Here is a 21,937-nt window from a genome sequence, read left to right as displayed (position 1 = left end):
ACACACACACACACACATATATATATATATATACATACATACATACACTGGAGTATTACATGGCAATGAGAAAGAACAAAATCTGGCCATTTGTAGGAAAGTGGATGGACCTTGAGGGTGTCATGCTAAGTGAAATAAGCCAGGCAGAGAAGGACAGAAACCATATGTTTGCACTCACAGGTCTAACAGGAGAACAGGAGAAACCTAATGGAGGACCAGGGGCAGGGGAAGAGGGAAAGAGAGTTGGGTAGAGAGAGAGGGATGCAAAACCTGAGAGACTTTTGAATACTGAAAATGAACCGAGGGTTGAAGGGGACGGGGGAGGGGGAAAAGAGGTGGTGGTGATGGAGAAGGGCACTTGTGGGGAAGAGCATTGGTGTTATATGGAAACCAATTTGACAATAAACTATTTATTAAAAAAGAAAAAGAAAGAAAGAAAAAAAGGAAAATAAATTAAAAAAGAAAATAAATAAATATAAATAAATAAAAAACAGGCCCAAGTAGGAGATGTCTTTTATTTTAATTTTTTTAATAGTTTATTGTCAAATTGGTTTCCATATAACACCCAGTGCTTCTCCCCACAAGTGTCCCCCACCACAACCATCACCCCCTTCCCTCCCTTCTCCTCCCCATTCAGTCCATGGTTCGTTTTCAGTATTCAATAGTCTCTCATGATTTGTGTCCCTCCCTCTCCCCAGCTCTCTTTCCCCCTTTCCCTCCCTATGGTCCTCTGTTAAGTCTCTCCTGTTAGACCTATGAGTGCAAACATATGGTATCTGTCCTTCTCTGCCTGACTTCTTTCGCTTAGCATGACACCCTCGAGGTCCATCCACTTTGCTACAAATGGCCATATTTCATTCTTCCTCATTGCCGTATAGTACTCCATTGTATATATGTACCAAGAAGATGTCTTTTAAAGGTGGGTGGCTTTAATTTTCAAAGGAAATGTTTTTAAACAACAAAAATATGTTTTACTTTATCATAGGTAAACACCAACATTAAAATAGTATGTCAGTCAGCAACATGAAAAAGAATGAAACTGGACATTTATCTTACACCATACACAAAAATAAACTCAAAATGGACCTAATGTGAGACAGGAAACCATCAAAATCCTAGAGGAGAAAACAGGCAACAACCTCTTTGACCTCAGCTATAGCAACTTTTTATTTGACATGTCTCCAGAGGCAAGGAAACAAAAGCAAAAATGAACTATTGGGACCTCATCAGGATAAAAAAGCTTCTGTACAGTGAAAGAAACAATCAACAAAACTAAAAGGCAACCTACATGATGGGAGAAGATATGCAAAAGATATATCAGATAAAGGGATAGTATCCAAAATCTATAAAGAACTTATCAAACTCAACACCCAAAAAACAAATAATCCAGTTAAGAAATGGGCAGAAGACATGAATAGATGCTTTTCCAAAGGAGACATCTCAGATGGCTCAGAGACACATGAAAAGATGCTCAACATCACACATCATCAGGGAAATACAAATCAAAACCATGATAAGATATCACCTCATACCTATCAAAACGGATAAAACTAACACCATAAGAAACAACAAATGTTGGTGAGAATGTGGAGAAAAGGGAACCCTCTTACACTCTTGGTGGGAATGCGAACTGGTGCAGCCACTCTGGAAAACAGTATGGAACTTCTTCAAAAAGTTAAAAATAGAACTACCCTATGATCCAGCAATTGTACTACTAGATATTTACCCCAAAGGATACAAAAAACAGATTTGAAGGGATGTATGCACCCTGATGTTTATAGCAGCATTACCAACAAGAGCCAAACTATGGAGAGAGCCCAAATGTCATCAATTGATGAATGTATAAAGATGATATGGTATATATATACAATGGAATACTACTTAGCCATCAAGAATAATGAAAATTTGCCATTTACAATGACATGTATTATGCTAAGCAAAATAAGTCAAAGACAAATACCATATGATTATATTCATATGTGGAACTTAAGAAACAAAACAGATGGGAAAAAAGAGAAAGAAACAAACCATAAGAGACTCTTAAAGATAGAGAATAAACTGAGGGTTGATGGAGGGAGGTGAGTGGCAGATGGGCTAGATGGGTGGGCAGTGAGGAAGGCACTTGTGATGAGCACTGGCTGTTGTGTGTAGGTGACGAATCACTGAATTCCACTCTTGAAACCAATATAGCACTGTATATCAACTAACTAGAATTTAAATAAAAATTTGAAAAAAAAAACAAACAGTATGTCACTATATCACAATAGGAGTGGAAAGTCATAGAAATGAACAAATTTGTATAAGGTTTCTGCAACCAAGGCAATGTTTAAATATTTTTCAATTTTTTCTTTAATGCTGTCATATCATCTTTCCAAGAATAAACATATTCAAATGCCCTCCTTTCCTTGACTTCTTCTGAATTAGAAAATGGAACTGGTCTAGCCTTGAACTGAGTGTATCATGTTGCTGGTATCGTAATTTAAATCCACGTGTAATGTGGTCACCCCTGGTACTTGTTCAGGCTCTCCTTTTAACTACTCTGCCACTGAGGAGTTGCTCTGATTGTGTTGTCTAAAGACTCCTCAAAAGCTCTTTAAAAATGATTTACAAGTTTTGAAAAAGAAGTTTCTGAAGGTTTTATAACATCCCTCCCTCTCTTTTGGGATAGCTGTACCAGAAGTCTCTGAAGTGGCTATGAGGGGTCCCTCTAGGACTGCAGGGGAGTCTCCACTTGACCATCACATCTGAGAGTCCATGGCAATGACGATTATTTTTGTTTGGAAGAACACCTCACCTTACGCTCAGGGAAATATGAATGCCTGCAATCCCTAGAGCTTCCTTCTAACATCAAGTTTGGGCTGCAGGCCAGAGCTATAAGCCTCAATTCTAGAATCTCACATAAAAACTTCTATTTGTTCTTTTAAAAATGAAAATATTTCCAGTAGAGAATACCTGAATAGGAGCTCATTGCCCAGTCAGTATCTGTACTTAGAATTAGCAAATAATAAAATGACTACAATGAGTTTTTCTTTTTTATATATAATTAAAAGTATTCGACAATCATATCTGCTCTAGGTTAAATTGTATCCCTCCAAAAAGATATGTTGACATCCTAACCCCCCAGTACCTGTGAATATGACCTTATTTGGAAATAGGGTGTTTACAGATGTAATCAAATCAAGATGAAGTCAATAAGGTGAGTCCTAACCCAATATGACTGGTGTCCTTATGAAAAGGAAAATGACATATGAAGACTCAGACTCACAGGGAAATGCCACGTGATGCCAGAGGCAGAGACTGAAGCAATGTAGCCGCAAACCAAGGAGCACCAGGAATTATTGGCAAACTACCAGAACCTAGAAGAGGCAAGTAAGGATTCCCCCTGCAGATTTCAGAGGCCCTGCCAACACCTTGATTTTAGACTTCCAGCCTCCAGACCTCTGACACAAGTTTCTGTTATTTTGAGTCAGCAGTTTGTGGTATTTTGTTATGTGAGCCCTGAGACTCTAATACAGTATCTCTGCTTTTTTTTTTTAATGTTTCCTTCTTGTTGACAGAGAAAGAGAGTCAGGGAGAGGCAGAGAGAGAGGGAGATAGAGAATCCCAAGCAGGCTCCACACTGTTAGCACAGAACCCTACATGGGGCTCGAATCCACAAACTGTGAGATCATGACCTGAGCCGAAATCAACAGTCAGACGCTCTGGACCCAGGTGCCCCTGCTTCTTATTGCTAATTTGCACATCAATGTGAGATTCTTGGTGAACTTTTCCTTCAAAGTACCTTCTTCATTCAACCACTGTAATTGTGGTGATACAGAACCAGGCTCATCGATGCATGCAATGGGTTTAGTATTTTAATATGTATAACAAAAGGTCCTGCTTGCTAGGGTTGCCAGATAAAATGCAGGATGCATCATAAATTTCGAATTTCAGATAAATGGCGAACAAATTTTTAGTTAACTCCTATGCTTTACTTGGGACATAATTACTGTAAAAACATCCGATGTCGATCAGAAACTCAAATTTAACCAGGTGTCCTGTGTTTTTATTTGTTAAAGCTGGCAGCCCTGCATTCCACCTCATAGATGAGAGGCCTGCTTCTGGAATATCCTGTCGTTTGCTGTTTGTTTCTACTCCTTGAGCCAACAAGACAAACTGCCAGATATTGGATAGTATACAGGCTGTTCTTCCTCTTTGGTTTCCAGTAGCTCCAGTTTAATTTGTAGACACTGTTAACAATTATGGATGGATGGTGACTCCGCAGTGAGTTTGCTTTGGGTAAGCACCATGACATCCATACAGCTTTTATAAAACGCTACACAATCAATAAAAAGAAATTAGAGCCATCAATTCTATGTGTAAAGATGTAATCAGCTTTCAGGGGCATTTTAAATTCTTTATCTCAATGTTGTGAGCAACATAAGCATATAGGAAGGACACGAAAGGAATTTTTTTCCTTTTTACCAACACTAAATTATTTTTTATAAAAATGCAATATATCCCTTTATGGACAATGCTGTTATTAGGAGACTTTGTAATCTACTACTTCCATCACACTTCTTATTCTCCCTGGACCTCTGCTCCTTCATCTGTAAAATGAAGGAGGGAGAGGACACAATCCCGGGGCCTTTGTCAGGATTCTGGAGTTAGCCTCAGGCTTAATCAACCTTTCTCTCTGTCTGCTCCCTTTTGCCTCCCTCCCCAGATGACCCCACCTCCCATTAAAGCTCCTTTGCCCTAGCATAAGACCTCCCCAAGCGTAACAGAAACCACAAAAGAAACAATTATTAAATTTCACTGAATCTATCAAAAGACTCCATGAACAAAATTAAAAGGCAAATGACAAATGAGAAAAAATATTTGCATTATACTATGTAGAAAAAGTTTAACATGTCAAGAAAAATTTGGGCAAAGGACATAGTAGGCAATTTACACACTGACACGTGGCACAACTAGATGTGTGTACATGTGTGTACATACACGTTTACACACACATATAAAGAGAGATAATAAACATCTGAAAATGGGCTTTATTCATTGGTAGTTAAAGAAATACAAATTAAAGAAAGCAAGCATCATTTTGCCTACCAAGTTGACAAAATTCTTTCAAGAAAACAACCCAATATTATAAAAATACACTCTCATATCCTGCTGGTAGCTGTATAGGGTGATAGAATTATTTTCGAAATCAATTTTGCAATTCTTATGAAAAGTCTTAAAATCTACAAAGGTTTTAATTCAGCAATTACACATCTGGGAATTGTGTTCAAAGATTTACCTTAAGACCTCAGTCACTACATTGCTAGTGACAAAAAATTATTTGGAAACAACCTAAATTCAAATTTGGTTCAATAAATTATGATACAACCATATGTTGGAATACAATGTAGTTACTTAAAAGTACATAGTATAAGAATAATTCATGATATGAAATATGTTCACAATACATTAAAACCATTTTAGGGGTACCTGGGTGGCTCAGTTGGTTAAGCAGCCTACTTCAGCTCAGATCACGATCTCATGGCTCATGAGTTTGAGTCCGGCATTGGGCTCTGTGCTGACAGCTTGGAGCCTGGAGCCTGCTTCTGATTCTGTGTCTCCTCCTCTCTCTGCCCCTCCCCTCCTCATCCTCTGTCTCTCTCAAAAGTAAACATTAAAAAAATACTTTAAAAAATATCTTATAAAAAAAAACGAGCTTGCCAACAATGTGATCCCATTGTTCTAAAAGAAAAAATTTTCTTTTCTATTTTTTGGGGTTTTTTTGTTTTTTTTAAATGTTTATTTTTGAGAGAGAAAGAGAGACAGAGTGTGAGCAGGTGAGGGGCAGAGAGAAACAGAGACACAGAATCCAAAGCAGGCTCCAGGCTCTGAGCTGTCAGCACAGAGCCTGACGCAGGGCTGGGGCTTGAACTCATGAACCACGAGATCATGACCTGAGCTGAAGTCGGACACTTAACCAACTGAGCCACCCAGGCACCCCCAAGAAAATTTATATGTATATAAACATGTAACCCTAGATGAACACTACAAAATACATCCTACACTTGATCTTAGCCAAAAGGCCGAGAAGTGATTACAAAAAACATATAAAAATTAAAAATAAACAGAAATTATTTCTAGGCAGTAGGATTATGATCTTTCTTTTCTCCCTCCTTTCAAAGTGTTCTACAATGGTCGTATACTCCTTTTCATGTTAAGGAAAATATAATACATATTTTATATTTTAATTCATCTATCCTATCTTAAAACCTGCCCTTTGCTGGGCTGCAATAGATTAATCTAATAAATCATACCTATCAATTTGCTAGTGTATAAAATAATGCTTTAACTTAGTGAGCTAGTTTAGAACACTTAGTAGCAAGCAGCAGAAATTACAGTTTGGTCTAGTTTAAACTAGAAGAGTAATTATAAAAAGTAGAGTCACATAAGAATAAGGCAGTTCCTGGGGCACCTGAGTGGCTCAATCAGTTAAGTGTCCAGCTCTTGGTTTTTGCTCGGGTCATGATCTCACCACATGGAGCCTGCTTGGGATTCTCTCTCTCTCCCTCTCTCTCTCTCTCCGCCTCTCACCCCACTCTCTCTCTCTTTAAAAAATAAATTAAATTAAAAAAAAAAAAAAGAATATGGCAGCCCCTATACAATGTAATTGGATTCACAAGGAAGGAGAGTTTCTGGAAGTAATGGAAAACTATTCCAGAAAAGCAAAGGCTTGCCAGGAAAATACGTAATAGACATCAACCATACCAGTTCAATCACGGATGTATTTTTTTTAGCAGCCATTGAATAATTTCTCTGATGAGCTTCTGATCTGTCTTAGATTGAGTTCCCAAATAGAATCTGAAGTAGAAAATTGTGTGCAAGAGGATCTCAGACAGTGTTTTCGGGAGACATTTTACCTATAACGTTGTGAAGAAGGCAGGGCTGGGCAGAGGGAGAAGCCAACAGCAGTGGACTTGGCAACTGAGCCCTGAGCCAATCCTGTGGGGAGGTCTGGAGCTGGGAGAGCCCTTCAGGGTTGCTCTGAACTGAAGCTCGGGGGTAGGCCTTCATACACCCACATCAGCCAGGATAAGGCATTACCTTGGGCGAGCAGTTTCCGGCAGCTGAGGGCCCAGCACAGGGAAGGACACAGCTGTGAACCCATATTCACATATGGCAGCCCATATTCCCAGTGGTCGGGAGGGATGGCTGTGCCCCATCCCTAAAGAGGGGGTTGAGGTGGGCACCACAGCATGTCAATGGGGTAAAGCAGAATTAAGCCCACCCCTACCTCCTTTTCCAAAGTATAGTAATCATCTATTTTTAAGATTTTAAAGGTATAGTTTACAATCAAAAGTAAAATATGCATATCTATGACACAGAAAAAGAAAATCTAGTGACAAGCAAGGGCTAAAGATAATAGACCCGCTGGACTCTCGGATCAGAGCAGCAAATGCTTGGGCACCTGGGTGGCTCCAGAGGTTAAGCATCTGACTCTTGATTTCAGCCCAGATCATGATCTCATGGTTTGTGGGTTTGAGCTCCACATTAGGCTCGGCACTGAAAGTGCAGACCCTGCTCTGGATTCTTGCTTTCCAGCTCTCTGTCCCTCACCCCTACTCAAATTAAATAAATAGACACTAACAAAAACAAAACAAAAAAGCATTGAATGCTGGCTATAGCATGGGGCTAGGGAGAGAAAGTCTAGAACCTGGGAGATGGTGGCTCCTAGTATAGCTCTGTCCATTGGTAAAAGTTAGTAGAAGATTTTGCCACCCAATATACTCAGTACAACCAAAGGCTCACACTCAATTGGAGTGAATGCTTGGTTTACCCACCCAGTAAACAAATCACAATGCACTGAAGTGCTGGCTGAGAGGAAAAGGTAGTAGAATGGGAGAATGGGTAGTAGAAGAAAGAAGTTCTAAATACCAACCCTAATCTTCTGGTCAGGTCCATAAATGAGAATTGTAGTAACCATATATATTTTGCCTTATTTTATCTCTACATCTTTCCATCCACCTCTTCCCTATCTTATATAAGGTATGTTGCTATGATAAACTTTACAACATGAGTTTTAAGTTATAGGATATCAAGTTGAGGTTGTGACTTTATTAAGTGAGATTTGAACATCACTCAGAACCAAAGATGAAAGTATGTCTTGAACCAAGGGTGATGATTAACACAGTTCTATAAGCTCAGTGCAAGAAAGTGGAGGAGGGGAGGAGGGGAGACATACCCCAGAAATGGTTACATTGACTAATGGGAAGCTGTATCTCTCTTTTCTGTGAAGAAAATGTGTTTCCACTGGACTGGGGGATGGCTGTGTCACCTTAGACAGGAGCATACTATTGCTGCTGTTTGACATTTTAAATATGGATAGAAGTATATAATAAAAAGTAGCCACATAACATCAGAGATAAGCCACAGTTTACCATACTATTCCCCCATCCTTTTAAGCATTTAAGTATTTCCAGTTATTGCCATTACATATTACATAGTGATAACACTTCCCATGTTTTGTAATTTTTTAATAGAGTCACAGAATTGGGATCCCAAGGATATATTTCTAACCTTCTCAGCCTTACACAGCTCTGTGAAAGAATTCCTTTTCTCTTTCTGGCAGAGTGGTCAACTAGGTCAGAAGACCAACTGCTGGTGGCCCCTTAGTGTCTCAGTCTTAATGCCTATTCATTGACTTTCCTGACTCTGCATGCTAAAATCTTCATACTCAGAAAAGAAGAGGAGAGCAAGAGAAAGCTCCTTCCCAAGGTGGAATTGTATTCCTATTTACTCATTCAACAAATTGTTAGGAGAAACCACTGAATAGTGTGCCCTAAGAGTACCTTGTTTACCACAAAATAAAATTTTAGCACTCTTCTGGAAAATACATAGAATTGTGGGGCACCTGGGTGGCTCAGTCAGCCAAAGCATCCAACTTTGGCTAAGGTCACATCAGGCTCTGTGCTGACAGCTCAGAGCCTGGAGCCTGTTTCGGATTCTGTGTCTCCCTCTCTCTGCCCCTCCCCCGCTCACTCTCTGTCTCTCAAAAAAAAAAAAAAAAAAGACATAAAAAAAAAAACACATAGAATTCCGTGGCATACTTTTTGTCCTCATTCCATATTTCTTTTCCATCCTTTCTAAATTTTTTATTTTTCACCTATTTCAAATTTCTTTATTCATACTCTATTGCAGGTATCTTAAACTCTTCATGTCACAAAGAAGAGAAAGGTGAATTAAGAGTACATCTGCATACTTATGACTGCAATAAACAGCATACCACTAAGAGTAGATTAAGCAACAAAGACATAACATCTTTCAAATAACAAGTTTGAAGGCACTGGGTTCAAGAATTGGCCCAGCAGCTCAATGATGTCATCCGAGTCCTAGGTTCTTTCCATCCCTTTGCTCTGATAATCTCAACACTCTGGACTTTCAATCTCTGGTTGGTTGCCTCATGGTGGTGTGATGGCTACAACAATGCCAACTATCATGCCCACTCCACAGTGCCTTACACTGAACTCAACACATACCTCTCTCACCAAAAGAGAGAAAAAAAATGGCCTTCTCATACAAATATCTCTGACAGGGAGAAAAACCTTTCCCATCCCAGCAGATTTCCCTTATGGCTCATTGACCAGAACTGAGTCACATGACTACCATTAGCTGCAAATACACTGAGAAAATGAGAATCTGGCGTTTTTGGCTTCATTCAAGAGAAGCGGACTCTCCTAGAAGGGAAGAGGTGGTAGAAAATATGTATTGAGTAGACAACCAGGTAACTACAGGATTATGGGTCGGGGCTGCAGGGGAGTAGAGGGGTGGGTACATGTCTACATATCTATATAAAGGCAAAGCCCTCTTTAAAAGCTTTGAGGCCCAAATTTCACCCTCAGCGTTTCCATCTCACTATGTATCACAACATATGGTTCACAACACTCACACACATCCTCTCTCCTTTTTCTTGTCCACTCCCCTATCTCTCTCACACACAAGAAGCCTCCAGTAAATTTCCTGCATATTTTCTAATATGCTTGACCAATATTTTCTAAATATTTTCTAAATTGCTTGACCAATTCATTTCAACACTGTCAATGATGCAACATCTAATTGTTCTTTGCTTGGAATGGTTGACGTTAGCAGACATATTTACGACATTTCCTTTCTAAATAATATACCCTTCGGCCTAACAACAATTAAACGTGTCTAGAAGTCTAATGAGTCACTATGAGTTAGCTGCTGTACGTAATTTAGAAAAAAAAAACTCCTATAAGAACCTTATATCCAAATACAATTATAAAATACCTACTTCTTAATATATAATGTTCCACCATCTACTAACTATTCTCATATCCATTATCTTATTAATCATCACAAGGACCCTGTAAAGTTAGTATCATTAGCATTTTACAGATGAAGAGACAACTGGTCATTAGAATTAAGTGACCTTGGCCAATCACAGATAATAAGTGACAGCCAGGACTTTAACTCACTTATTGAGACATTATCCAATTGCTTTTAGGTTCTACACAAGTAGGAAAGAATCCAGTGATATTTTACTATATGAATTACAAAACTTCAGGCATGTCATTGAAACTCTGTGATTCTTAGTATTTTGTCCTGTAAATTAGGGCCTTAAATAGATTAAAGGCTCCCAACCACTAGTATAGCAACCAGTAAAGATGACCTAGTAAATCTGAGTCTCACCTGAACAGCATCTGAACAATTACTGCCGCTACAATTCCTTTCCTTCCAAACTCTGTGCCCATTATAGTTTTCATCATTCATACATTCATTCAAAATACATTTATGAAGCAACTCCCATGGGTCAGAAACTGTCAGGAAGAAAGGTAAAGCAACTGGAACAAAGTTCTTCCCAAACGCCTAGGCTTTCATTGTCAGTAACGTTATACCCCAGCCCTCATTATCAAAAGTTTATGTGAAGATTAAAAGTGGTCAACTGTCGGGGGCCGCCAAGTTTTCTGGCTGCCTCAGGCAAGGATTATCACTCTCCAGAGAGTGAACCAGCAAACAAGATTTGCATCTAGAGGCTGGAGACTGCCATTTCCTGGTCAAAATAACTTTGGCGTCTGTCATGCTGGGCCAGACGTGAGTGGCCAAGGTGCACAAAAGATCAAAACGGTATTTTGGATTATTCAGTGCTAACTCCCCCCCTTCCCAGCATTGCTGAGGCAAATCTGGGCGTTTCTTTTGATATTCATTTGACTCTGTTTACCTGGTAACTGACCTTGGTCAGCTGCTTTGTTTTCCCACCTTGAAACCTATATAAAAGACAGTTTTCTGAATAAAGCTCTCTCTTTCGCCTGATCGGAGAACCGTGAGTTCTGTCTTTACTCTCTGTGTCTCCCTCTCCTGCCCCCTTTTTCTCTCCCTCCCTCAGGAGAAGGACCCGTGTGGATTCTCCGCCCTGCCAGTCGGGGCAGACGAAACAGGCCCTGTCCGAGGGATATGACAATTGGCGCCTCAACGCGGGGCTCAGTGAAGGAAAGCGACCCTGAGCGCGTGTTACCACAGTCAACTTCTGATGTTTCTTTGTGTTCTAAAAAAGCTGTAATCTACGACTTTAGACATAAGAAATCTAATTAGGAGAGTGATTATAGGGGCGCCTGGGTGGCTCAGGCAGTTGAGTGTTCTACTCTTAATTTCAGCTCAGGTCATGATCTCACAGCTCCTGAGTTTGAGCCCCGCACTCACATTGTGAGCCTGCGTGGGATTCTCTCTCTCCTCTCTATGTCCCTCCATGCTGGCTTGTGCTCTCACACTCTCGCTCTTGCTCGCTCTCTCTTTCTCAAGATAAATTTTAAAAAGGAGAGAGTGATTATAAGAAAAAGGAACAGTAAGGAGAGAAATGATCAGTGAAAGAAAAGAACTAAAGCCAAAGGTAACAGCTCAGTCTTCTGCTATTACCATTTCCTCAGCTAACACACCGCTTCATTTGGGTGAGGTCCAGATGAAGCCAGTACCTCCACAGACCCAAATGTGGCCTCATCACATTAGCCACATCCTCCCACATGTCTACTGTGCCTGGCTCACAAGATCAATGCTGGAGCTTGATGATCAGATCACAGTTTGGATTGTAGGAACCACACAGGACCCTGGGTGCAGTCCTACCCTGTGCCTGTGAATTCTCAGATTTCCTAGTGGCAAAGATGGGTGGTGATGGATGTTTATGACTCCAGAGAGCCACTGTGAAGATTAATGACTTAATGTTTTGCAAAGTGTTTTTAAATCCCTAGATGAGAGCTGCTCCTACAGCTGGCTGCCGCATGATTAGCATTTGCTTGCTTTAAATTGGTTGCTCCCACCATATTTCAAGACCCCCAAAAAGATCCAGATTAAAGAAAATGCCCAGGAGTCCACTGATGGCTTTTAGATTGCACTTCCCCAGGGGCTTATGGGCTGACAGAGACAGAACACTCTTTCCCAGGCCACCTTTACACAGACACACTGCATCTTTACTTTCAGATGTGGGATCAAGATCATGAAAGTCACATTTGAACCAACATCTGTGGCCCCTTGAGGCCACATTGCAGACCGCCAGCACACTGTTCTGCTTTTGAAACATTTCCAGGCTAATGGCAAAATGATTTCTTATGGGACTATTGGAGGGGGAAAGACTGAGTGGAGATTCATCTTGCTATTTAGAAAAACGATTAATAAATAAGTCTGACTGATAATTACAGAAAATCCAAAGTGGTTTAATATGTGTGGCTCCTAATGATGTGAAAATTGGGGCACCTGGGTGGCTCAGGTCAGTTAGGCATCTGACTTCACTTCAGGTCATGATCTCACTCAACAGTTCATTGGTTCGAGCTCCATGTTGGGCTCTGTGCTGACAGCTCAGAGCCTGGAGTCTGCTTCAGATTCTGTGTCTCCCTCTCTCTCTGCTCCTCCCCTGCTCATGCTCTGTCTCTTCCAAATTAAAATAAACATTTAAAAAAAATTTTTTAATGATGTGAAAGTTGATTATAAACTATACTTACAATCTGATTATCCTTAGAAAACCTAAGACCAGTTTTGGAATTCTAAGTTATTTCAAGACTGATTTCTGGGGGGAAAGTTGCCCATTTTAGTAACTGACATTTTAAAAGATAAAAGTAAAGTAAATTGGGGCACCTGGGTGGCTCAGTTGGTTAAGTGTCCGGTTTCGGCTCAGGTCATGATCTCCCAGTCCATGGGTTCAAGTTCCGCATCGGGTTCTGTGCTGACAGCTCAGAGCCTGGAGCCTGCTTCAGATTCTGTGTGTGTCTCTCTCTCTGCCCCTCCCCCATTCACACTATCTTTCTCTGTCTCTCAAAAAGGAATAAATGCTAAAAAAAATTAATAAATTGCATTGATTCAATAAAGAGAAAATAAAATTACTGTATTGCTTTTCCCCTGTGAAGCATTTTCCCTGGCCTTTCAAGTTTTGTTAAAGAATTATTAAAAGGACTGAAATGAGCAAGAGGTGTAATTTATAATTACGTGACCCATGCACACTAGAAGGTTTCCATAATACCACTAGCACAGATTTGGAAGTCAACCTTGAAGTAGTTGTAAGTGCAGTGAAAATCTGCATTTGAAAATTTCCAGTGGCTTGTGGAGTCAGAGTTTCCACAAAAATAGAGAGAGTAAACCTTTGCCCTACCAATAAATTCGATTTTAAATGAATAGCTAATAATAATGCATGAAGTAGTCATATGAATATTATCAAAACATTATTGACTAAATGTGCCAAATGTAGGACATTAGGAAAAATGGTGACCTCATCATGGTTTATTTTGAATTTTGAATTTTCTTAATATTTAGTTTAAGTCCAAGTGGCTTGAGGAATAATAATAAATCCTTTGGCTTCTGGGTTATCCTCAGCAGTCTTCAGTGAGTCTGTATTGAGAAAGAAAATGAAAAACTTACAAAGGCCACTTTTTGACATCTCCCTATATTCCTGAATAAATTTCACAGGCGACTAGAAGTAATATTAAATGGTTAGGCTTCAATAAGTAATTCAGAGACTATCCTTTTGATCAGCTAAAAAGGAACCAGAGATTATCTGGCACTTAGTTATATTTTTACTATTTAGAAGTAGCAAGATTCACTAAGACACAGAGGCCCAGAAAGTGAGGAGCAAAGCTACCTCCACTCTCTTCTTACAGTGCTGGTCCGTGCTATAAGCAGGTGCCCTGAGAATGACAGGTGGGACCAGAGTGCCCCAGCAAGCACATGATCTTAACTAAGAATGTGACTACTACAAGTGTAGTGGTAGGGCCTTAATACCAAAGAGCCAAGTTGCTACTCTACTAACCTAGAAGCCCTGGGAAATGGCCATATAACAATAATATTTATCAGACCTTCTCTTGAGTGTCTATCATATGACAGGCACATTGCCAACATTATTATTAATATTCACAATTCCATAAGTTCAGAATGATTATCCCCATTTTACAGATGAGAAAATCAAAGACCAAGAAATTAAGCCATTTGTCCTAGTTCAAGCAGCTAGCACAGCATAGGAAAAGCATAATTCACACACAAGCTACTCTCCTATCCAAGGCCATGAAATAGACTTCCCCACAAACACAGTTAACCTGAACTGCTGAGTTGCAAACACATGTTTATGCATTTTGTGTATTTACATACTTGGGTCTGCATTATGGGCACAATCTTCAGAAATGAAAGCACAGATATCATATAAAATGGTGATTATATTGTATACAGCACATATTGAGAGCTATCATTTGAGGAATTACTTTTTTGTCACTTTCCAGGTGTGATAATCCACATGACATAATAGAGAAGATCAAGACTAATATATCTAAACCAATCATGGGCAAAGGATTTTGGATTATCATGACCGGCTTAGTTCAGTGATGTTCAAAGTATGGTCCTTGAGCCATCAGCACTACCTCAAAGCCCGTTAGGAACACCCCATCCTAAACCCGCTGAATCATATATGCTGGGAATGGGTCTCAGTATGTTTAACAACCCCCCCCCCCCCGCAGGTGAAAGTGACACATACTGAAGTCTGGAGCACTTAGGCTTTGACTGATTCTGATTCAATCTCAGAAGCTAGAGCATGATCACATCCCTGAGCACACCTAAACAAATGTGGGCCTCTCATAGCAAGAAAGGTATCTGACACAGGGTCTCTGAGTCAAATTCTTTAGGGGATCAGAGAAAGGCTAGAAGCCTCATGGGAAGTGATATATGATTCAGCCAGCAGGACAGGAAGAGGTTCACGGCACCAAAAAGGGCCATATCAAAAAGTGGAAACAAAATGAGAGAAGGAAGTCACTATACTTCCTTTAGCCCAGAGCCACTTAACTGATTAGGATTCATTTGTTACAGATGAAGTAAAAATTCATTTCCCCAAATGTCAATCTAATATACATGAATACCCCCAACTCCTTCTTTTTCAATTATAAATATGCCTAAAGGGGAACTGTAATTTTAAAGTACCTCGGTGTGAACAAAGCAACTAACTCCCTTGAGGTTATTTTTCATATTTAGATTAACTTAGTGAGACTTTCTATTACCCACATCACAGTTCCTCTGCATGCCTAAATTAGTACTACTTTCCTCAAACGGCCACTACAAACTTTAACAACTATATCTGGGGCAATATTTCTGACTACCGCCTTGGGGTTTTCTAATGAAATGAATACCAAACTGTGGTAAATGGATCAATCAAAGACAAGTAACAGACGGGGGAAATAACTGTAACACATAGAATAGAAAAGGAGTTAATATTCATAATATATAAAGAGTGCCTGCCAATAAAAAAGAAAAACAACTCAGTAGGAAAATGAGCAAAGGAGTTAAACAGGTCATCTCTTCATGGTAAAAGAATTATTTTTTTTTTAGATTCAGTATCATTTGCATCCTGGCTCCATGCTTTCTAGTTGGTGTGACCTTCACCAGTTGCTGTTTTTGTCTTTAAGTAAACTCTGTGCTCAATGCGGGGCTTGAACTCATGACACTGAGATCAAGAGCCACATGCTCTACCAACTAAGCCAGCCAGACACCCTCTGGTTTTAGCACTTTATTTAACCTCTGATTTGATTTTCTCACCAGTCATAACCATCCATGTTTTTAATGTTTATTTTTTTTATTTTTGAGAGAGTGTGCGTGTGCACACACATGCACAAGTGGGAGAGGTACAAAGAGAGAGGGGCACAAACTCTGAAGCGGGCTCTGTGCTGACAGCAGAGAACCTCACATGGGGCTTGAACCCACAAACCATAAGATCATGACCTGACCAAAGTCAGACTCAACCAACTGAATCAGTCATGAGCTTCCTAATAACAGTTCCTAATTCTTAGGGTCTTTGTAAGTATTAAAATATATGTAAAGTATAAAAGACTCATAAAATGCTAGATAATGCTATTATTATGTTACATATTATATGATAAACACTTTACTAGGCACTAGCAATTCTCAAAAGAAGAGAAACAAATGGCCAAAAAATAGTAAAAATTTTTACTATCAAAGATATGCACAGGTTTGTGGGGAGATAGCATTCTCTGTACTCTGTCAGTATAAACGTGGCAAAGGTTGTGGAGCAGGTGGGCAGTGTCAACTTTAAATGCATATACCCTTTGATGTCAGAATTATAACACTAGGAATTTACCTGAGGGTGCTCATAAAAGCATGAAAATACTCCATCACATTTTTATAACAGAAAATAAAAATTGGAAATATCCTATATACCCATATACAGGCTTAACCGACTGAGCCACCCAGGTGCCCCATCTGAATACCCATATACAGGGATGATTAAAAGAAATATGGCACATTCAAATACCAGAAAACCCCCTAAGAAAAGTAAGATAGGTATGTAAGTACTAATATGAAGACATCTTCAAAATATGTTAAGTTTTTCAAAAGAGCGTAATGTGATCTTAAATCTTAAAAGGATTTATGCATCTACTGCATATGTATGAAAAGTTTCTAGAATAACTTGGTCCTTGGGATCCAAGAGATTTGAGGATGAAGAACTAGAGATTAGGATTGATAGATGCTAACTAAATTTCTTGTGGCAAACATGTCACAATATATACATACATCAAATCATTATATTGTACACCTTGGACTACTACAATGTTATTTGTCAATCACATCTAAACAAAACTGGAAAAAAAGAAATAGAGATCAGGGGTAGGAGGAGAGTTTCATTTTCATTTTTCCTTTTTATACTATTGGAAGTTTTCTGGGAATAAATATTATTCTTTCTATGAAATTGTGGGTTGTCTTTTTTCTTAATTCTTTCAGTATTTTTTAAAAATCAAATTTAAAAAAAGAACAAGTATTTATTAACTCTGACAATCAGGAATCCAAGAGAACTAACTGAGGGTTGACGGGAGTAAGGGAGAGGGGAGAAGGGGTAATGGGCGTGGAGGAGGACGCTTGTTGGGAGAAGCATTGGGTGTTACATGGAAACGAACTTGACAATACTATAGAAGAAAAAAATAAAAAATAAAATTAATTAATTAATGTCTTGGCTAGAGGCCAGACAGTGAAAGTGATCATCGAGTCCACAGACCACATGATGTTCCGAATCTGTCTGGGACCTCCCAGACTTGGGTGGGAGGGACAGCACCTGCTCAAGAGACACCTGAGTATCTGGGTGTGTGACAGTGGCAAGGACAGGGAAGGGAACGCAGCCCATCCAGGAAAAGGTATTACCGACGTTAGTCCGTAAGTAGGCAGCTTGGATACAAAAGTAGGGTCTAAGGCTAATTTTCCAGCAGTAAATCAAGAAAAACAAGTGTAAATTTCATAATTTTCGGCTTAGCCAAATGTTTAGACAAGCTAATCCAAAAACTGAGTGCCCACACATGTAACCAAATTTATGTGATGTCTGCACTATCAGGACTGGGCTGGATGAAGGGGGCAGACGGGCTCCTTAAAGGAATTTGACCAGCTGCTGACCATCTTCTCAGTACTGGTTTGATCCAATCTCATTTCCCCCCTCACTCCCTCCTTTCGGAATCACAGTTAAATCAGTATCTACTTTGGAAGACTCTTTATTGTTTTAAATCTATAATATATTCAGAATAAGGGGAAAAGACAAGATTCCAGTTCTTTGAATATGATTAGATAGATAGATAGATAGATAGATAGATAGATAGATAGATAGATATGGATATATATGAAACTGAATTAAAATACTCTATTTGGTGCAAGATAAATATACTTACACTCATTTATTTAGGCAATAAGTAGTTACAAACTAAATTTAACATCAACTCTTGAACCTTGGATAGAATAAGAGCACCCTCCTCAGGCCACAACTAACTTACTGAATTATATTATTAGTGCTAAACTATTGCTTAGCTTCCAAGATAAGGAAGTTGTGCAACAGTAAGTGAAAACTGCAGAAGTATATGCCAACCATCCCATAATTATCCCCCCAATTCTCATTTAATAAAGGAAATTGCTGGGCAATGTTTTGTGTGTAGACAGGGAAAAGAACACTGAAGTCAAAATGTTTCATTTCAGGTTCTGCCACTAACTGTGCAACCCTGAGTAAGTTCATGAGACTCTCTTAGCCTCCATTTATTTATCTCTAAGACAAGTATAACCCTAAGTCTGCCTCATTAGGGTCAAATAAGATACATTTCAAAGTACTTTGTAAAATGCAAAGCAATTTGAAAAAAAAGAAAATACAAATCAATTATAAATGTCAGGTATTATTATTATTAATGATATAGCATAAGGAATCGCTTCATTTTGTTCAGATATAGAACACTGTACTTGACAAAAAAGACATCTGTTATTTCTGTATAATAGGTGTCCACTCTAAAAAGTGAACAAAAATCTTCTATTGTTTAAAAAAAAAGAAAAGCACTGTAGAGGATCTTTGCTACCTGTAGGGATGTGCACTTCAGACTCACATCTTAAGGGATATGCTTTTTAGCTCCTTGTGAAGACTTTAAATAATTTAAATTAGAGATCAGTGTCAACAAAGATTCATTCAGCATCAGAAGTAGGGCACTGTGTTAGGAATTCAAAGAGAGCTCAGTGAAAAGCACTGAATTTATATTTAAATCTTAGATGCTAGGAAGCACCTCAAGAGATCATCTAATGTACCGAGGAAGTTTCTTTCACAGCTCCTGTATCAGAGAAAGATTTCAAAGGATAAAAATCTGTTAATTATGATTAACCTCTAGAAAGTGTGGTTAAAGGTTTAAAAGTTTAAAATAATAAATGCATGTTGCCTTTAAGGAATCAAACAAAATGATTTGGAAAAGCTAGTAAACTTTTTTCTAAACACTGAAGCCCAAAAGTATAGTCAAAGCCTTAGTTTCAGGGGCGCCTGGGTGGCTCAGTCGGTTGAGCATCCAGCTTCAGCTCAGGTCATGATCTCACAGTTCATGGGTTCGAGCCCCTCATCGGGCTCTGTTCTGATGGCTCAGAGCCTGGAGCCTGCTTTGGATTCTGTGTCTCCCTCTCTCTCTGACCCTCCTCTGCTCACACTGTCTCTCTCAAAAATAAATAAAAAGCATAAAAAAAATTTAAAGCCTTAGTTTCAAAGAACACTTTAGAGATAATAATGCCCTACATAACACAAGACTTCACACTTCTTATCTTGCATCTCACCTTTAACTGTTTTAAAAACAATGTGCCTTGTGTAGTTTTAAATGAAATATCTGATTTTTTTCACTGTAACTATTTGGCACGCTGTAAATATTGATATATTTAAATGTATACAGCTGAATACAAATATCAGAGAGATTTCATACTCATTTATAACACATTAATAAACAATCTCTTCTCTAAAAACTGAAGATGATACATCATTTATGTTTGTCTTTTAACTCTGACTGAACCAAAGTTCAGTGCAAGAAACAGAAGCCCAGAAGCCCTGTGAGGGTGCCTGGCTGGCTAAGTCAGTGGAGTTGATCTTGATCTTGGGGTTTTGAGTTTGAGCCCCACATTGGGTATAGAGATTACTTCAAAATAAATAAATAAATAATTTTTTTTTAAAAAGAAACAGAAGCCCCTCAAGGCCTTTTAAGCAGAAAGAAATTTAATATAGAGAATCAGGTTCTTACAAAATCACCAGAACAAGTTCTAAGTAGGCTTTTCGAAGTCCAGTCTGGGCAAATCTACAGAGACAGAAGGTTAAAAGCCTAGTTTCTTAGGGATGGTGTGCAGGTAGAGGGAGTGATTGTTTTTGTTGTGGTGGTGGTGGTGGTGATGGTGGTTGCTGTTTTTAAAGTTTGATTAGGGAGCCAAGATGGCGGAGAGGAAGAGAGCTCTGTAAACTTCGTCTGCACTATTGATTGAACTGAGAAGGACATTACTCTCATCTGCAAGAGCAGAAGGAGAAAATACGGACTCCAGAAGGAAGAGAACCTGAAGGATACCTGAGTGAGTGAGTGTGAACTGGGGAGATTGGAAAACGGGCCAGCCCGAGATGGGCAGGGGAGGTGGCAGCCCCAGCCCAACGCAGGGCAAGCACGCGGAGCCCGAGAGACAAAGGGAAGAGACAGAGAGACTGAACACGCTCATAGTACTGTCTCTGGGGAAGAGGTAAAGAACACTTAACTGCGCTTGGAGAAGCTCACTCCATAGATAACTGCTGGGTAGCCTAAATCCCGAACCCAGTTGGCGCAAGGAAAGGAACAAGTTCCAGCCCAGCGCCATCTTGGCAAGGAGTTGGCCACCCCTGCAGCGGTGGTGTTAGGGGTGCTCACTTCGACCTCAGTTTTGGGAGTGGGAACACGCACCTCATTTACACGGCGCATCTCGCCCCCAGCATTGGCCACGCGAACCCTGAATCCCGGTTGCCAACGGGAAAAAAAAAAAAAAAAAGCCCCCACCTATACACGATCCCTGCAGAGAGTTGGTGGCGATGGAGACCTGGGTGCTCGCGCACACAGGCTGCAGGAGCTCCCAGCTCATTTCCAGCAGCTCCCGGTGCCACCGCCAGCAACAGCTAGGCCCTCATTCCTCCCCCAACGTTAACGCAATCCCTGCCTCCCTGCTGGGGTTTGGGTCTGCGCCGGCGCGCGCCGGCACATCACCTCCTCCTGCACATCTCACCCCAGGCAGGGGCTGCCAAAATGCCAGCCTGAGCCAAGACAAATTGATTCCTCCCCCTAAGAAGCCAGCAACCAAAACAAAAACATCTCATCTGTGGTAGCATAAAAAGTGCATGGACTGGAACTTTGAACCGAGGTGGCCTTGAAAATACGACTTGGCTCAACCGTGGCAAAAGGAGATCGGATTCATTACAGTGGCCTACAGTTCACAGTTCAACACAGCTTGGCGTGACGCCTGCCTATCTAATGTCTGCAGACACCCAGGCGGAGCCTCTGAGAGCAGCCTCCAAGACCTACCACATCAAACCACGCCTATCCCAGAGGGGGAGCTGCCATTTTTGTTTTTCCCTTTTTTATAATTGTTGTTATTGTTGTTTTTGCTTTTTTTTATAATTTTTTTCTTTTTTTCTTCATGTTTTTCTTTTCGCTTTTTTCTGTACGTATTTTTTATTATTATTACTTTTTTAATTAAATTTTTAAAAAATTTTACTCCTTATTTTCCTTTCTCCTTTTCCCCCTTTTTTTCTCCTTTCTTCTTTATATAGGAGAATATATCTCATCCCTAACTCTCCCCTCAACTGGTCATACACTTTTAGACTGTCCACTGTCCTTTGTTGTCTCTGACATCCTTTAAATTTTTTTAATTTTTTTTTCTTCTTTTTCTTTTTCTTTTCTTCATCTCCTCTTTTCGTCTCTTTCCTCTCCATTCTCTTTATTTTCTTTCCCCCTATTAATGTGTTTGTTTGTTTGATTCATCTATGCGTTTGTGTGTTACTGTTCCCTCTGTGTGTGTCTGTCTGTTTTCCTTCTTAGGGCTACACCAAGAAACAAGCCAAAGTGTGCATGACAGCGAGTCCCAAATATTGCTGAATAGGGAAATAAAATATTCAAAGGCACAACAAGAGAAACTG

At 39.6% G+C, this 21,937-nt stretch overlaps 1 long non-coding RNA gene and 1 pseudogene across 3 annotated transcripts in view; both read right to left on the bottom strand.

Annotated features, from left to right (window-relative positions):
- Positions 1–5,905: 5,905 nt before the first annotated feature.
- Positions 5,906–6,074, bottom strand: LOC115302865 (annotated as a pseudogene).
- A 7,646-nt stretch (positions 6,075–13,720) lies between these two features.
- Positions 13,721–21,937, bottom strand: part of LOC115295934 — a 26,376-nt gene continuing 18,159 nt past the window's right edge. For all 3 annotated transcript variants that reach the window (XR_003910638.1, XR_003910637.1, XR_003910635.1), the window contains one exon: positions 13,721–13,863. This is a non-coding gene — a long non-coding RNA (uncharacterized LOC115295934). The remainder of the gene's footprint in view (positions 13,864–21,937) is intronic.

The sequence above is a fragment of the Suricata suricatta genome, chromosome 1, assembly GCF_006229205.1.
Source record: "Suricata suricatta isolate VVHF042 chromosome 1, meerkat_22Aug2017_6uvM2_HiC, whole genome shotgun sequence".
Classification (NCBI taxonomy): domain Eukaryota; kingdom Metazoa; phylum Chordata; class Mammalia; order Carnivora; family Herpestidae; genus Suricata; species Suricata suricatta.
Note: the sequence above shows the minus strand (reverse complement) of the source record. Positions and strands in the feature narration are given on the sequence as shown.